The sequence below is a fragment of the Rhipicephalus microplus genome, chromosome 2, assembly GCF_043290135.1.
Source record: "Rhipicephalus microplus isolate Deutch F79 chromosome 2, USDA_Rmic, whole genome shotgun sequence".
In the NCBI taxonomy this organism is placed as follows: domain Eukaryota; kingdom Metazoa; phylum Arthropoda; class Arachnida; order Ixodida; family Ixodidae; genus Rhipicephalus; species Rhipicephalus microplus.
Window position 1 is genome coordinate 110,533,709 of NC_134701.1, and position 17,847 is coordinate 110,551,555.

Genomic DNA, 17,847 nt, shown 5'->3' on the forward strand with positions numbered 1-17,847 from the left:
ATATACGTTTATATGCGGAGACTTTAATGCGCACAACATAATCTGGGGTAGTGATCAATGTGATGCACGTGGAAACATTGTTGAGTGTGCCGCAGACAAATGCAATTTGACAATTTTAAATGACGGCTCCCCAACGTTTCTTTGAGGGCATAATTACTCTAGTTGCATCAATGTAACCTTGTGTTCCCAAGATCTAATGAATGGTGTGGTATGGGCAACGGATGTAGAAACACGTGGAAGTGACCATTTTCCCATTCTAATAAATCACCCCTACTTGCGAAAAGACGACACCAGACGGTACAGCAAACTGACGAAGTGGAAGGCTTTTCGGTACCACCTAACAAACCAAAATAGTGAACTCACGACAGTTGAAAGCTCTACTGAATTTCTGCAAGATAATGCGAATAAATGTACAAAGAAAGTCCCGATTCCAAAAAACTACGCTGCAGTCGATGGAGAGTGTGAACGTGTAAGAGCCACCATACGACGTTCAAAAAGGGCATATCGACGCAGCGGAAGTTTAGAAGCATACAAAAATGCACAGAAAATCCACAGTGTAATGCGCAGATGGCTAGAAAATTTAGGTAAACGACGCTGGCGTGATTTCTGTAGCACGCTCTCTCCCCACACACCTGTTCCAAGAATTTGACTTGTATTTCGAGCACTTAGTGGCCCGTATCACAGAGCTTCCCATTTCGTGCTCTTGCTGAAGCTTTGCACAAACCGTAAGCTGTGGTAGCAGATGAATTTTGTCAACTTATCAGTAGGCCCGCCGCATTACAATGTGCTTTATTTGATAATTCTGTCGCGTTAGCCAGCCAGAAAATTAATGCTTGCTTTTGAACCCAGCATCCTCAACTAGACCCTGTATTTACGTTAAGGGAGCTGCATTGTGCTATAGCAGCATGTCGTCAAAAATCGGCCTCTGGACCGAACGGTATTACGTACAATATGCTAAAGAACCTTGGGCCCACAGACACAACTATTCTCTTAGATATTTACCATAACCTATGGACGCAAGAAATTGTACCCGAGTCTTGGAAGTCTGCTCGCATCATCCCGATCTTAAAACCAGCTAAGACTCCCTCGAACCTTGAATCCTTCCGTCCAATCAGTCTGACAAGCTGTCTATGTAAGGTAATGGAAAAAATGATTGATACGCGACTTTAATGGTGGTGCAACAGAACTGGTGTATTTTCCAACTACTTGACAGGTTTTAGGAAACAGAGATGCACAATGGATGCAATACTGGACTTAGTAACGTATGTGGAGCATGAACGCGCCTGTGGTAGTTTGACGGTCGCAGTGTTCTTGGACATCAAAAGGGCATTTGACACAATCAGTCACACTCATGTTCCGCTGAGTATGTTGGAACGCGGACTGTCCGGCAGGTCTTTGCGCTGGGTATCCAAATTTTTATCAGGTCGTAAAATATTCATTCAGACGAGCGAAGGAAAAAGGGCAGAACACGACGTCAGACAGGGAGTGCCACAAGGAAGCGTAGTTAGCCCTCTTCTTTTCAACTGTGTTATGGCTGATTTAGCTGAAAGACTGCCTTACAGGTTGAAATAATCCTTATATGCAGATGATGTGTGCATTTGGGCATCTGGCACGGACATACGGTTCATTCAGATTGCATTGCAAGACGGAATAATATCAACAACTTTTTAGAAGCAACAGGAATGATTCTATCGCACGCAAAGACAGCTGTATTGCCCTTCACCCGTAAGAAGTTAAAGAATTTTAATCTCAATTTAGAAGAAGAACCACTAATGATTGTGACACAGCATCAGTTTCTTGGAGTAATACTTGATAGGCAGCTATCATGGGCACCTCACATAAAGAAACTCGGAAACGAGGTGAATACGCTAGTGAATATGCTCCGCAGAATTGCTGGGACACCATCGGGCGGATCTGTATCATCCATGCTCGCTGTTCACAATGCTTTAATACGAAAAAAGTTGCATATTCTGCAGCAGTGTTACACGGCCTTTCCCGCACTTCAGAGGAGCGACTACAAAGACTATTAGCTAGGGGACTGCGCGTCTGCATAGGTGTTCCACGAGCGACTTCCAGCAGCCTTGTCATAGCAGAGACTCGACAACCACTCTTTCAAGTCATCAGAACAATTGAAACATGCCGCCATTTTTTTCGCTTACAGACGCAACACAAGGACCACCCATTTGCACTGCAGATATTACTAAGAGATAAAAGCAATGCTCATAACGATGTACAGAGTAATGTACATATATTACCCAGAAATGGATTTTGGAGCTCTCAAATGAACTATCCTCCATGGCTACTTGTAATACCAAGCATTGTATTCTCAGTGGATGGCATTATTAGAAAAAGAGACATGTTCATCCAAGCTGCTCAACAACTAGCACTTTATCAGATACACATGCGGTATCCAGGGTACATACATACACAGACGGCTCAAGTACTACAACGTCTTCAACATCGGCATTTATCATACCACAGCTCAATATTCAGGAATCGTTTAAATTATGTCGCATGACGTCATCTACTACATCTGAGCTCTTCGCTATTGTGTATGCTCTAAAGTTTTTAAACTCGGCAGCAGACGCTGAAAAATAGGTACTTTTCAGTGACTCACAGGCCGCATCAAGATCACTCTCAAGTACAAACAGGACAGTAATAAATGATAGTATGACATACGAAACGTTGCCCGCCGCGGTGGTCTAGTGGCTAAGGTACTCGGCTGCTGACCCGTAGGTCGCGGGTTCGATTCCCGGCTGCGGCGGCTGCATTTCCGATGGAGGCGGAAATGTTGTAGGCCCGTGTGCTCAGATTTGGGCGCACGTTAAAGAACTCCAGGTGGTCAAAATTTCCGGAGCCATCCACTACGGCGTCTCTCATAATCATATAGTGGTTTTGGGACGTTAAACCCCACAAATCAATCAATGACATACGAAACGCTCAAGGAGCTCACTAAAGCAGAGAAGGCACAACATGAGTTCAAATTCTAGTGGATACCTGGCCACTGCAACATTCCTGGAAACACTTCTGCCGATGAAGCAGCACGACAAGCACATCGTAAAGACGTTCCTGTTTCTTTACCAATTTCAAAAAATGAATTGCGTAGTATTATAAAGAATACAACTTTCAGAATGAACAAAACTGCTTGCTTTGACGAAAGTACAAAGAGCTGCGATCTATATCACATCGATCCATTTATTGAATTCAAAATTACGCTGGCATTAGATATAAGGATAGAAACTCTAATTCACCGATTGAGGCTAGGCACCGCATACACAAAACATTTTTTGCACAGAATCGGCAGAGCTGAAACTCCCGAATGCGAATGTGGATTTATAGGTGAAGACGTCTGTCACCTTCTCATAGACTGTCCACATCATGACACGCCGAGACGCCGTCTTAAGTCCGAACTGTTCGCATTGCACCGCAGACCATTTAGCATGAAAAAACTTCTGGGCCCGTGGCCAACTGGAGTTTTACAGTCCCACGCTTTAAAAGCATTAACACGTTTTTTAGAAGACAGCGGGATTGCTGACAAGTATTAACAAAAAACAAACTTTCATTTGTAACACATATAATGTTATGTACAGTATCATGTGGCACCCATCACGTGTGTGTTGTGAAATGAATGACGTGTCGATATTATGTACATACGAGCGAATGCATCTTTATAAGGACCAGACGTGTGCTTTGCTATTTTGTGCTGGTGGACCGAATATTAACGAGGGACATTTCCAGAGACTTCTTACATTGACTTTCGAACATTTACTTACCACTGTGATATGTGCGTATAACTGTGTCTTTGCATATCTGTGCCCGAGTTTTCTATTTTCCATGCACTGCTTTGTATGGTTTGCTTCAAGATACGTGTTCAAGTTTCAGTCAACGGCTAAAAATCAGCCGGTGCCATAGTGGTGCGCCAGCAACTCCTTATATATCGTATAAATAAAAAAAACTCTGTCGCCTGCTACCGCATCGTAGCAGTGTGATGCTGGTCGTGTTTTTGATGCACAAAGGCTGAGGGGGCACTTGCCCGGTATTCCTGCAGATACAGCGCATACTTATGCACGTATAAGCGATAGAGCAATCCCACGTTTTCACCACAAGGCATTCAGATACGCTTTTCTTCCTCTTTCCAGTCTTAGTAGCTCTGAAGAGACATGAAGAGAGGTGAATACAGGGATCATAACCACATTTAGCATCCAGTTTGCCACCCAACACACTGGTTTGTGAGATGAGGCCAGGAGTATGGCGCAGAAAGAGACGGAAAAAAAAGAGAAGCGTGGTTGATCCCTTCAATACAGGAATGAGTAAAACACCAATGTAAAACGTCTCCTCCCAGAAAGCAACCCACTTCAGCAACTGAAGCAACCCAAGGCATCTCTAGTACCGTCTCGTATGAATGAAATATTGACGGAACATCGGAACGCCAGCTCAATGAGGCCTTGAATGCGCCCGCTACTTGGAGCTGAGGCCGCGGCAGCGTCGGCCAGTTCAAGGCCCTCGACACTCACTAAACTCGCTACAACGAGTCCCGAATACAGCATACATCACGAGGACAGCGAGACAATGGAGTAAGACACGGTCAACTACCACACATAGACGATGCGAAGACTGAAGGGCGAACTGCGGTCAGGGTGGGTGAGTAGGCCTAACTTTTTCGTGCTCGTCCGCCCGCTTAAGCACGTGTCCATACAAGAGATTTCGAAGTATGCGATTGCTCGTCTTATAAGACAGACTGCTTTGACTAGCCTTACCTGTGAAAATTCTGCATTCAAGTATATAGCTAAAGGTAATGCAATTAGATTGTCCATTTGGAATAAGCAGCACTTGAACATTTACTAGTACGAAACGCTTGCGCTTGGATCAGCAGTTGAGGCGCGTAGGATTCTAGTTGATATAGTGGACGCAACCCAACTTGTTGAGGTCACTAGCAAAAGCGTCGTGAAGATACGTGCTGAGCACACTGATAAATAGACTGCCAATCACATTCGTTGCAAATCCGCAAAAATTCTGAGATTTTGATTAATGGGCAAAACCCAGATGCTTCTGATCTCCTCCGATACCTCACGTCCTCCGAGATGGCTATCCTTGGACTTTGACATTGCCCCAGTGTATGAGCACAGGCACAGAACCATAGCGTGTTTACGGTGCCTCAGACTGGGCCACATGACCAAGTTCTGCCTGTTGCAAACTATGTTGTCACTGTAGCCACACGCATAAGCAGGATAGCGAGCCCAAAGAGATGCCGTTCTACGTGGCCTGTCAAGCGGCAGGACACATTTTTCTGAACACTAACTGCCCCACTAGAGCATTTAAAGCCACAAGCCTACCACTGCCATAGCGCTGCTACAAAATCAAAACGTGGAAAGCAGCCAGCAACAATCACTAAAAAAGCAGATACTCTGTGGCTGACATTGTCGAAGGTGATGGCATCGATTGCGCCAAAAAACATCCGTAAGGTACACGAGAAACTTGAGCGTTTGGAACAAGCACAGCCAGCGTCGACAGGTGCATGAACCAAGTTCCAGCTACAAAAGGAAAACTTTATGTAACAAAAACTTGATGCCATGAAACAACAGATGACATCTTGGATTCAGGCCTCGCAGGAGTTTGTGAGCAAACAGCGCTTAGCTCACCAATGCTGGGAAAGCCTAAAAAATAGATGAACCACCGCTTCCCAAGAAATTGTGACCACTCACTGCAGAGCCCCTTGTGATCTAACAATGCGACGCAGTCACGCATCGAAAAGCAACATGAGCCTCAGAAGGCTCCTCACACCATGGAACAAGCATCACCCGTTATGACGGACCAGGCACTGGGCACCACCATGCTTCTCCTCGAGAAACTGAGCTGCCGCATGGGAGCGATCGAGCGAGCCATCGCGCAACAGGAACAAGTATTTATGCAACCACACGAAGTAAACGAACGAGAAATCGCACGAACTAAAGCGACTGCATATTGCCACAAGGCAGTAGCGGGATTGGGGCATAAAGCGGTAGAGGGTCCCTGCCTGAAAGAAAAAAGACTACGAAGTGAATAGAGACCGGTCCCAGCTCTGTCGGCGAGAGCAGTCTATGCCATCACGGCTTTCGTGGTGTCCGCCATCCTTGTAGAACTTTTCAACTGTGAGGCTCGATTGTGAATAAGCGGCCCGGGCTCAGGATCGGGCGGCAGTATCCTTATTGTTCTTTGAGAGTTCTTTATTTTTCGGTAACTGTATTGTTCTTTCTCAGCTGAAGCGAGTCATTCCATTTTGATGTCATTTTCTTCCCCCGGCCAAGGGCACTCCCCTTGGTTAGCGTCCACTCCCGCCAAGGATTGGCCGATAGACTATTTGTTACGCAGTGGAGCGAGAAGTGTCCCTGTGGCGCTGGTACCGACAGATGGGGGCAGTATTCCGAGTCAGAACCCAAAGGCGATTCAAGTGGAGCTTCGAAAAGCCACTTCGCATTTCCAGGAGATAACTGAGGTCCGCTAGTTTGGTCGCGGAGGCATCCTGTGCTGTTCCACAGATCAGGAACGCATTCGTGAGCTCCTGCAATGTTCCGAATTCGCAGCGCATCCGGTAAGCCCATTTATTCCGGCACACCTCGCATGCTCGAAAAGATTAGTCCGCGGTGTAGACACAAGCCTGACACCTGCAGATGTGCTCGATTTGTTTTCGGTGGCGGGTGTAATTTCAGTGTACAGGTGCACCCGTACAATTGACAACATAAAATCACCAACGGAATCGGTGATAGTGACCTTTTTAGGAACAGTCCGAACTTCCGAAATTAAGGCATGGCCACTGATCTATAAGGTACAGCCACTTTCCCCCAAACCCCTGCAGTGTTTGAAATGTTGGCGATATGGACATAGCGTCAGAGGGTGCCGATCAGTTCTTAGATGCCGTCTGTGTGGTGAAAATCATGACAGCCGCGAATGCAGCTCTGAGAAAGAGAGGTGCTGCTTATGTAATAGCGCGCCCTGCAAACTCCGCAGACTGTGCAGCAAAAGAAAGGGAGCTTGCCATATTGGATATTGTAGAACGCAAGAGGTGCTCTCGGAGAGAAGCCGTTGCAGAAATGCAGGAGAGATCCAAAGGATATGCCAGTGTTGCAGCACGTAATACCACCGCCATGGATGCATCTCTCGCAACATCTATCGCAGAGGCCGTAGAGAAGGTTATGGAAAAGGCAATGGAACGCCTCGCAAACAACCTTTTTGAAAGCTTGGCACAATTGGTTTCCAATCAACTATCTCAAATTCTAGGTGTAGCACCTACGAACGATTGGGCTCTTCAGACATCATTGGTATCGCAGCGTACGGAAATAGAAAGTGCGACAACACGTCAGCGAGCGGTTTCTCCTGAGGCAGGGACTTCCAAAACGACGGAAGACTGTGATCTTACGGATGATTCGGAAGCATGTGCAGATATGAATATGGACTCTGATAAGGCTCTGAAGCAAACCCGATCTCCCCAATCAAAAAACTCTTCGCATAAGTCGAAATCTAAAAAGTATCTATCCAAAAAAGAATTCTTTGAGAACATGTCTAAGAAAGACTTCTTGCGAAAGGACATTTTGGACCAAGCAGTTTCTGCGACGCTTCTGTCGTCAAAATAGGTTCACTAACCATATTACAGTGGAATTGCAGATCTATATTTTCCGCAGCCACAGACCTATCATACCTTTCTTCTCAACTTTCCCCGGATATTATATCACTGCAAGAAACCTGGCTTGCAACCAGCCAGAAGTTTCACCTAAAAAATTATCGGCTATTTCGATTGGACCGACCTAGCAGAGGTGGTGGGCTTGCTGTCTTGATAGCAACTAAGTTTAGTCACAAAGCTACGATCTCTTATCGTTGTGTGACTCCAGATTGTGAAATTTTGATAGTAGACATAATATTACCAGACGCTTCTCCCTTGTCGTTTGTAAATGCGTATTTTCCAGCCGGGGTGCAAGACACACGAAGTCTAGACGATATGTTCTCTGCCTGCAGAAAGGATATATTAATCACTGGAGACTTCAATTCACATCATGTGGCCTGGGGTTTTAAAACAGATTTAAGCGGAAAACGATTGTGGGAATGGGCTGTTGACAAGAATTTATCTTGTTTAAATTCGCAATCTGCTACTTTTGTCCGAGGTCTCTCTAAATCTGTAATTGACTTGACATTTTCAAGCTCATCTCTAAATATATGTTCGTGGCAAACTTTAGACTGTGCTACTAACAGTGACCACTTGCCTATTAGTTTTGTACTGAACTTTCCAAGAATACATGTCGCCGAAAAGGCCCGCTCATTCCTCAACTATAAAAAATTAGAAAAAGACTTGAGGGCTACTTTTGATCACCGCAAGGACATACAAGGTGACATTAGGGCTATGAGTCTGTGTGCAGTGTTAAAAAGATCATTAAAAGACGCAACGTTTAAATTAGACTCAGCCACAAGAGGTTCTTTTAGTCCATGGTGGACTGAAGAGTGCACGAGGAGCTATAGAAAATGGAAAGCTGCATGGAAACAACTGCTGGTCAACCAATGTCCAAAAAATTGGTGTGATTATAAATTCGCAGCAGCAGACTTCAAACGCGCAGTAAGTACAGCAAAAGATGGTTATAATATGAAACGACATGAGTGTCTTTCTAGGGCTAAAAACAAAAAAGCGCTCTTCAGATTTTTAAGATCTCAAAAGATGTTACCACCCGCTGAAAATGTTGACTCTTCTGTTCTTTCCCCCCATGAGCTCTCTGATTTAGTAGAAAATATTGCGAAAGGGCTCCAAGATAGATTTATGTCAACTCTACCACTGCACATTGTGAACCCAATGGCAGGCGAGGATTTCGAGGAGGTTACTTTAGATGAGCTGGCAGAGATAATAAGGCACTTACCTCCTTCGGCACCTGTACCAGACGGGGTAACAAATTCAATTATAAAAGTAATATTCGAGATTTGTCCAACTGAAGTACTTAATCTGGTGAATTTTTCTTTGACAAAAGCTTGGATACCTGCGGAATGGAAGCTGTCTAAAGTGATTACACTTCTTAAAAAGCAGGAAAAAGGATTCGCCTTGGAAAATGTAAGGCCGATATCAATTACGTCAAATCTGGTTAAGCTAATTGAAAGAGTTTTGAATGCCCGCGTAATTAAATATATTAATAATAACGCAATATTAAACCCCAGTCAAATTGGTTTTAGATCCGGTTGCTCAGTATGGTGTGCGCATGTTGATTTAGAGAGCCGAATACAACTGGCTCGGCGTCGGCGCCAATACTGTGCTTTAGTTACTTTAGATTTGGCTAAAGCGTACGATAGGGTTGAGCATTCAGTTTTATTAAAACAGATGAAATATCACCACTTTCCCAAATACATCACCGCGTGGGTGTCGGAGTTTTTAAGAGGGAGAGGATATTACTGCTTTAAAGATGGGTACTCATCAAATAGATATAAGCAGACACGTGGCGTACCACAGGGGGCAGTCCTGTCGCCAGTTTTATTTAACATTTTCTTAAGCTCCATTTCATCAACTAAGGATATTCAGTTATATGTGTACGTGGACGATATTGCTTTTTTCGCAAGTAATACCGACCTTCAATCATTCTACGAGAGTCTACAAAATTATCTCAATATGATAGAAAGATGGCTTAAAAATATTCATATGACCCTGAACGTAAAGAAAAGTGTGCTCCTTGCATTCTCTTTTCTGCAGCCTATCAACATCTCGTTAATGTACAGTAATGAGCTCGTTCCGCAGGCGAATTCCCTTAAATATTTGGGCATCATATATAATGACACATTAAATTGGAGAAGTCACATTGATGATGTGTACTCCAAGGCAACACGGGCCATGGGGTGGCTACGGAAGCTTGCAAACCGTCAAGCGGGTTTAAGAAGAGATGTGCTAATAATGATATATAAACTTTATGTGCGGCCCATCATGTAATTCGGATGTGTACTATTTTCTGGCAGCGCTGCCTATAAAATGAGACCCCTAATACTGCTGGAAAGAGAAGCGTTGCGTTTGTGTCTGGGTCTACCAAAGTTTGTTGCAAATAACGCGTTGTATATGGAAGCTCGCCTACCTTCTCTGCTAATAAGGTTTGAAATTCTTACTGTGCAAGCATTCTTAAAGATATACAGTTCACACCAAAGACTCTCATTTTACGCTTTCATTCAAGAACCAACTTTATTTTTCGAAACTCATTGGTCGCGACTACACACCCCGCAAATAGTATTTGCACAAGCGCTACTAAAGCAACTGAATGTAAAAATTAGACATATTGGTCCAATACACAACCTAAAGTCAATGCTTAGCATACAATTCGATGATATATTTCCTCATAACGCGAAACAATTGGCATATAGGTATTTAAATGACCGGTTAGCAGATTATCTAGCCCACCTAGAGATAAGCAATATTATAGCAACTGATGCATCTGTGTCAAAAGAAAAGGCTGGGGTTGGCACCTTCTCTCCTTCTTTGGACTGGTCTTTTTCGATTCGACTCCCAGATTATACCCCGGTATTCATGGCAGAATTATTGGCCATTGTTCTTGCCCTACGCAAATTACCCTCAAGCGAATCATTAGCAGTTATCAACACAGATTCGTTATCAGTTTGTAATGCACTTTCTACGGCAGTAAATTCAGAGCTGATGAATACGTTTCGGCATTTAGTACCAAATAACGTAAAAAAACTGCATTTGCTATGGGTACCAGGCCACCGCGGATTATATTTGAACGAAATGGCGGACTCTTTAGCAGCAGTATCCCTGGGTAGGCCCACCATTCCAGTTTTGCCAGATACGGCTTACGTAACCGCGCTAAGGTTCCGAAATGCTTGCCTGCAATGGGGAAAAGGCAATTTGGATAAATATAAAGATTTCGAGCATTTGAGCTATTGCTGGAATAAACAGTGGTGTGTATCTCGCCAGTTAGAGGTCACTTATACCAGATTGCGCTGTGCAGTTCCACAACTAAATTATTACCTTAATAAAGCTCAGCTCAAGGCGTCACCACTATGCATTTGGTGCAACGAAGTTGAAACAATTGAACATTTATTTTTATTCTGTCATCGTTATTCTTATCAAAGAAAAAGATTTTTAGTAGCACCATTACAAAAGCAAGGAATACAAGTAAATTTACCAGTAATTTTATCACTTGGCGGAACTTCATTTGGTTACTGCCACAGGGATGTATGCTCCGCTGTGTTTGATTACATCAACGCAACTAAAAGATTACCATGCTAGTGAACCACTACCTTTTCAGATCTTTAGTTTATAATTCGTAGTTATGTCTTTCAAAAACAAAAGATGGTTTGACCGCTTGCTCAGCACACATTTTTGTTTTTTGGTAGTATTATTTTAAGCTACTTTTTCAGATTGGCTTCATTTTCAGTTTAGTTTCATTTAAGTATCCTGCCACCCGGTTCTTGGCCCATCCTCCTTTGTGGTAAGCACCATCCACCAAAGGTCATCAGCATCAGCAACAGCCCGCCAGTGTGCCAGGCATTGTCGTCGCGTGTAATCGTCGTAAATATCTGCAAATATACGTTTCCTTGTAAGATTAATGGTGGAGGTGCTGGGTACGCCTACCTGGCTTTCGCGGCAAACCAACACGGAACTTCGGAGTGGTCACCACCTTCATTTTCCTGCAATGGCTCAACAGGCCCACCCACAAGAGCAACAGCAGCCGCAACAGCAGCCGCAACAGCAGCCGCAACAGCAGCCGCAACAGCAGCCGCAACAGCAGCCGCAACAGCAGCCGCAACAGCAGCCGCAACAGCAGCCGCAACAGCAGCCGCAACAGCAGCCGCAACAGCAGCCGCAACAGCAGCCGCAACAGCAGCCGCAACAGCAGCCGCAACAGCAGCCACAGCAGCAGGAGCAGCAGCAGCAGCAGCAGCAGCAGCAGCAGCAGCGGCGGCGGCAGCAGCTGCCTCCTCTGATTCTCCTGCCTCCATGAGACCCCGGAACATTCTCGGGCTCAGGCAAGGACAAGGTGAATGTTGAAGATTGGGTCGCATTGTACGAGCGCGTGAGCGAATACTACAGGTGGGACCCTACGATGATGCTGGCCAACGTTGTATTTTACTTGCGGGATACGACGCTCACCTGGTATGAGATGCATGAGTCGGAGTTGACCAGCTGGGACGTTTGCAAACTGAAGCTTGTCGAGTTATTCAGCAGGCCATTTGGGCGATAGCAGGCCGCGAGGAAAAACCTGGAATGTCGCGCGCAGACATCGACAGAATCATATGTATCTTACATACAGTACGTATTGGGCCTCTGTCGAAAGGTGGACGAGAACATCAGCGAAACTGACAAAATCGCTCACATATTAAAGGGAATTGCCAATGACGCCTTCAATCTGTTGATCGTTAAAGATTGCGCCACCGTCAACGCGGTTGTAAAGGAATGTCAACGCTTCAAGCACGCCAAGAACCGTCGCATAACCCACCAGTTTGCGCGTCTGCCTATCACTGCAGCCACTTTGACCTGCGAAGACAGCCTCAAGTTCACGCAAGCTACATCGTCCGAAAATGTCACCCGAATCGTTCGCCGCAAACTCGAAGCAATGGCTCCTGCAGCCATCGCCTCCGACGGTCCTCAAGACAACGCATCCAGCGTCTCCCTCATCCAAGCCGTCGTTCACCAAGAAATAGCCAATCTCGGCATCGAACCTGTTTGCGCTGTTCGCAATACCGAAAGCTCGGCTTTTGTTAACCAGATTCCGGTGTACCCTTCACGCTACCCTTCCCGCTACCGGAACCCTGATGAATGGAGAATGTCGGATGATAGACCGATCTGCTTTCACTGCTCTCGCGCCGGCCACATTGCACGCTACTGTCGCAATTGTTGGACATCCAATTCATCTTGGAACACTGGGACATGGCGTCGCTTTGAAGGCCATTCTCGCCGTTTTTCTACTCTGTACAATGCACAGCCTGCTCTTACTAACGTTCAGGGCTGAAGGTTCAGCCGGTCACCATCACCCCAAGGCCGCCGATCTCTCTCGACGATGATTTCTCTATCCAGGTCCCCTGCACGACCTGGGCCTTCAACCTCGGGAAACTAGACCATGCAGCTCCCGGAGTTGACGCTGCATTAACGACCCGTTCTGCAAATCATCTGTTGACGATTCCTACACGCCGCAATATTTTGGACCTTTTGGTAGATGACGTTACCGATAAAGCCCTCATAGACACTGGCGCACAAATTTCAATCATGAGCGCTGCACTCATTAATAAACTGCGAAAAGTGATCACGCCTCCTAATAAGTGTGCAGTAATGCTTGTCGGTGGGAGCACATCAACCGTTCTTGGCATGTGATCCTCTCGCGTGTGTATTGCTGGGCGCCAGACCGTCGTATTGTTCACCGTGCTTGAGCAGTGCCCACATGACGTGATTCTTGGTCTCGACTTTCTCTCTGCGCACTCCGCCCTTATCGACTGCTCGACGGGTCTTCTTCAGTTAGAACTGCCTTTTGATGCCGCTGTTGCTCGTGATGCTCAAAGTCGCCTTTGTGCCACCGAGTTCCTGCATCTTCCGCCGCAAGGCGCGACTTACGTGCAGCTCGTGTGTGATCCGCCTGTGCGCGATGGTGAATATGTCGTTTCACCTGTTACCGACGTTGTGCTAAAGCACTCCATTGCTGTCCCACACACCATGGTGAGAGTACGCCACAACCAGACCCATCTGTCTCTTTTGAACCTTGGTTTCTCCACGCACGTGCTGCCTGCTGGTATTAAACTAGGCGTCGTGTCGTCGTTGGAAGAGTGTGATATTTCTGAACTGTCGGCTAAGCAACTTACTCCGCACGTCAACTTGCTCACTGCGCCCAACCTGTCAAGCATTGACAATGCCAAAATGATAGCGCCAGATCTTTCGCCCTCCGAAGCACAAGTCCTCCACCATCTGTTGACATCCTATGCGTATATATTCGATTTTTGCAACCGCCCTTTAGGCCAGAGATCAGTTGTGACCCATCACATGAACACCGGCGATGCCAACCCAATCCATCACCACTCTTACTGCATCTCCGCTGCCGAACGCTCTGTCATCCAGAAAGAGGTCGAGAAAATGCTCGCCAAAGGCGTCGTCGAACACTCATCTAGTCCGTGGGCATCCCCGGTAGTGCTTGTCAAGAAGAAGGACAACACATGGCGGTTTAGCGTCGACTATAGACATCTCAACAAGGTCATTAAGAAGGACGTTTACCCTTTACCAAGAATAGATGACGCCCTTGACTGCCTTCTAGACGCAAAGTTTTTCTCGTTCATTGACCTTCGATATGAATATTGTAAGATTGCTGTTGACCCACGGGACCAAAAAAAAACACCATTTGTAACCCCCGATGGGTTATACCAATTTGAAGTAATGCCATTTGGGCTTTGTATTGCGCCAGACATATTTGAGCGCATGATGGATTCCCTTCTGCGCGGCTTGTCCACTTGCTTATGCTACATAGATGATATAATTGTTTTTTCACCGACGTTCGCAAGCCATCTTTAGCGACTGTCCAGTATCCTCCAAGTATTACGCAACGCTGGTCTCCAGCTTAACTCCTCCAAATGCCGTTTTGGCCGTCGCGAAATAACTGTACTTGGTCACCTCGTTAACGAATCTGGGGTACAGCCCGATCCGGACAAAATTCGTAGAGTGACTCAATTTCCCGTACCCTTTTCTCCTAAGGATGTCCGCGGCTTCCTTGGATTGTGCTCCTATTTTCGCCGCTTCATCCGGAAGTTCGCCGATATTGCACGGCCTCTCATGAGCTTCTTAAAAAAGACGTCCCATTTACTTGGAATCCGCTTCAAAGTGCTGCATTTTCGGCGCTCATTTCAGCCCTCACGACTATGCCAATATTAGCCCACTTCGATCAGACTGCCCCGACAGAAGTTCGTACGGACGCGAGTGGCCACGGAATTGGTGCTGTTTTTGCTCAGCGTCAGCATGGACGTGACTGTGTCATCGTCTACGCCAGCCGCCTTTTATCCCCTGCCGAGAGGAACTATTCTATCACCGAAAGAGAGTGTCTTGCTCTTGTTTGGGCTGTCGCTAAATTTCGCCCGTACTTCTTCGGCCAAATTTTTACTGTTGTAACTTATCATCATGCACTCCGATGGCTTTCCTCGCTCAAGAATCCCACGGGACGTCTCGGTTCTTGGTCTCTCCGCCTCCAAGAATACACTTTCTCGGTCGTGTATAAATCTGGTCACCTCCATCAAAACGCCGACTGCCTGTCACGGTATCCAGTGGATCCACCAGAAGCCACAGAGAGAGCTACGCAGGCTTGCGTCTTATCAATATCAGACTTTCTTGATATCGCATCTGAGCAACGCCGCGACCCGGATTTACTTCTCGTCATAGAAAGCCTGAGTTCCGCTACTCCACCCACTTCTCTGAGCTTATATTTCCTTCATGAAGGTGTTCTCTACCGCCACAACATGCGCCCTAATGATCCTGACCGCCTTCTCGTCGAGCCTTCCCATTTGCGTGTAGATGTTCTCCGACAGCTTCACGATGAACCTGCCGCTGGTCACCTGAGAGTCACCCGCACTTATGATCGTGTCCGGTGCCGTTTTTTCTGGCCACGCCTATATCGCTCTCTGCAAAAGTATGTCGCCAGCTGCGACCTTTGTCAACGTCGAAAATGACCAACATCGCTTCCAGCTGGCCTTCTTATTCCTATTGAGATCCCTGCTGAACCATTCTACCGCGTAGGGCTCGACCTTCTCGGGCCATTTCCTACTTCTGCATTCGGGAACAAATGGGTTGCCGTGGCGACCGACTACGCGACACGTTACGCGATCACCCGCGCTCTTCCAACCAGCTGCGCTACCGATGTCGCTGACTTTCTACTGCATGACATCATATTGCATCACGGTGCTCCTCGACAGCTCGTTACTGACCAAGGCCGATACTTTTTATCTCGCGTCGACCAGGATATCGTACGTTACTGTTCCACGAATTACTAGTTCACGACGGCATGCCATCCACAAACTAACGGACTTACAGAGCGCCTGAATCGCACTATCACGGACGTGCTGTCAATGTAGGTTTCTCCAGACCACCGTGACTGAGACGCAACGTTACCCTACGTCACCTTCGCTTACAAGTCCTCCAGACATGACACCGCAGGTTATTCCCCGTTCTACCTTCTTTATGGACGGGACCCTCTCTGCCTCTTGATACACGCCTTCCCGCTGGTTCAAGCTCCCCTGTCACATACATCCGCGTTACTATAGAGCGAGCCGACGCAGCACGACAGATTGCCCGAGAACGACTCATATTTTCTCAAGCCTCTCAGAAAGATTGATACGATCGTCACCACTGCGAAGTTTCGTATGCACCACGTTCTCTCGTACTATTGTGAAACCCATGTCGTCACATTGGCCTCTCAGAAAAATTTTTATTTCGCTATGACGGACCATACGAAGTCCTGTACAAGATCACCAACCTCACCTACGAGATACAGTGAGTCGTCGACGAAGCGCACTCAATGCCACCACCATCCACTGTTGTGCACGTCGTAAGACTGAAGCCTTATGTGTCACCCAACTCTCCCCTTCTGTGACAAGCGCCGGGTCGGCGCTTTAACGCCGCGGGGTAGTGCCACAAGGCAGTAGTGGGATTGGGGCATAAAGCGGTAGAGGGTGCCTGCCTGAAAGAGAAGACTACGAAGTGAATAGAGACTCGCAGCCCGCCAGTGTACCAGGCATTGTCGCGTGTAATCGTCGTAAATATCTGCAAATACACATTTCCTTGTAAAAATATGAATACAAGAGGAAATACCGCCGCGGCACTCGCAGCAGGGAATAATTCTGACAATTCCTAATAATACACCCATACAATGGAACTGCAGGGGTATCTCTCGGAGTGTTCAAGCATTCAAGCACCAAGTTGACAAATATGAACCTCTCATTATTCTGCTTCAAGAAACAAGGGGTCAAATCTCGCTGAAAAATTATCTGACATTCGCCTACTCAACTATCACTCATTCCCCCGAAACGCCTTCTGATAATGCCCCTTTAGGGGCAGCTGGACATTATTTCACCGTTCTTGCACTGTAATACATATGGAAACCACAAGAGCGAGCAATCAATACAGGCAGCTTGTGGCGGTCAAACTCGCTCTGCCAGGGAAAGGGAGGCAGCACGCACATGTGGTCTCTTCGGTCTACTACACCCTAGTCGCAGCGCCACTTTACCAGATAAATACGTGTGGATACAGTAGCTTTTGCACGAGGCCAATGGTACCCACATCATAACTGGCAGATACTTCCAAATGTGATGTTTGGGTATTTGCTACTTTCGATTCCAGATGACGCCTTCTTGCTGATCAACTGGGATCCCTACCTCTTCATATTTGCAACTGAATCGCAGTTCACACCAGGGCTGGGCTGCAGGCAAAGCAGAGTGATCCCACTTAAGAATTGACAATCGCCACCCCTAAAGCAGTGAATAGTTGGAAGAGTCGCTCTATTACATGGGCAGTAATCATTACCCCATTATTTTTTCTATTATTAAGAAAATTTGCTAGAAGCAAGCACGTATCCGGTCTGTTAAAAGTCCCAGTTTCGGTATTGTTTCGAAGCAAAGTTCAAAACTATTGAAGAATTCGCGCAACTCTTGCGCAGCAACCTTAGCTCTGCCACAGAAGAAACGTTTGGTGAGGGAGGTGATGAAGCCACTGACTCGTGTATGATAGCTCTATGGAGAAAAGACAGCAAGCTCACACAACAGTACAAGATCACTGGCAGACGCGACAGGACTCTCTGTCGCATCAGAGAAATCTTCAAGCCTATTAAACAGCATGGTGAGCGACTCAGAAAAAAAAACGTCATAAAACAGCTTTGACGAATA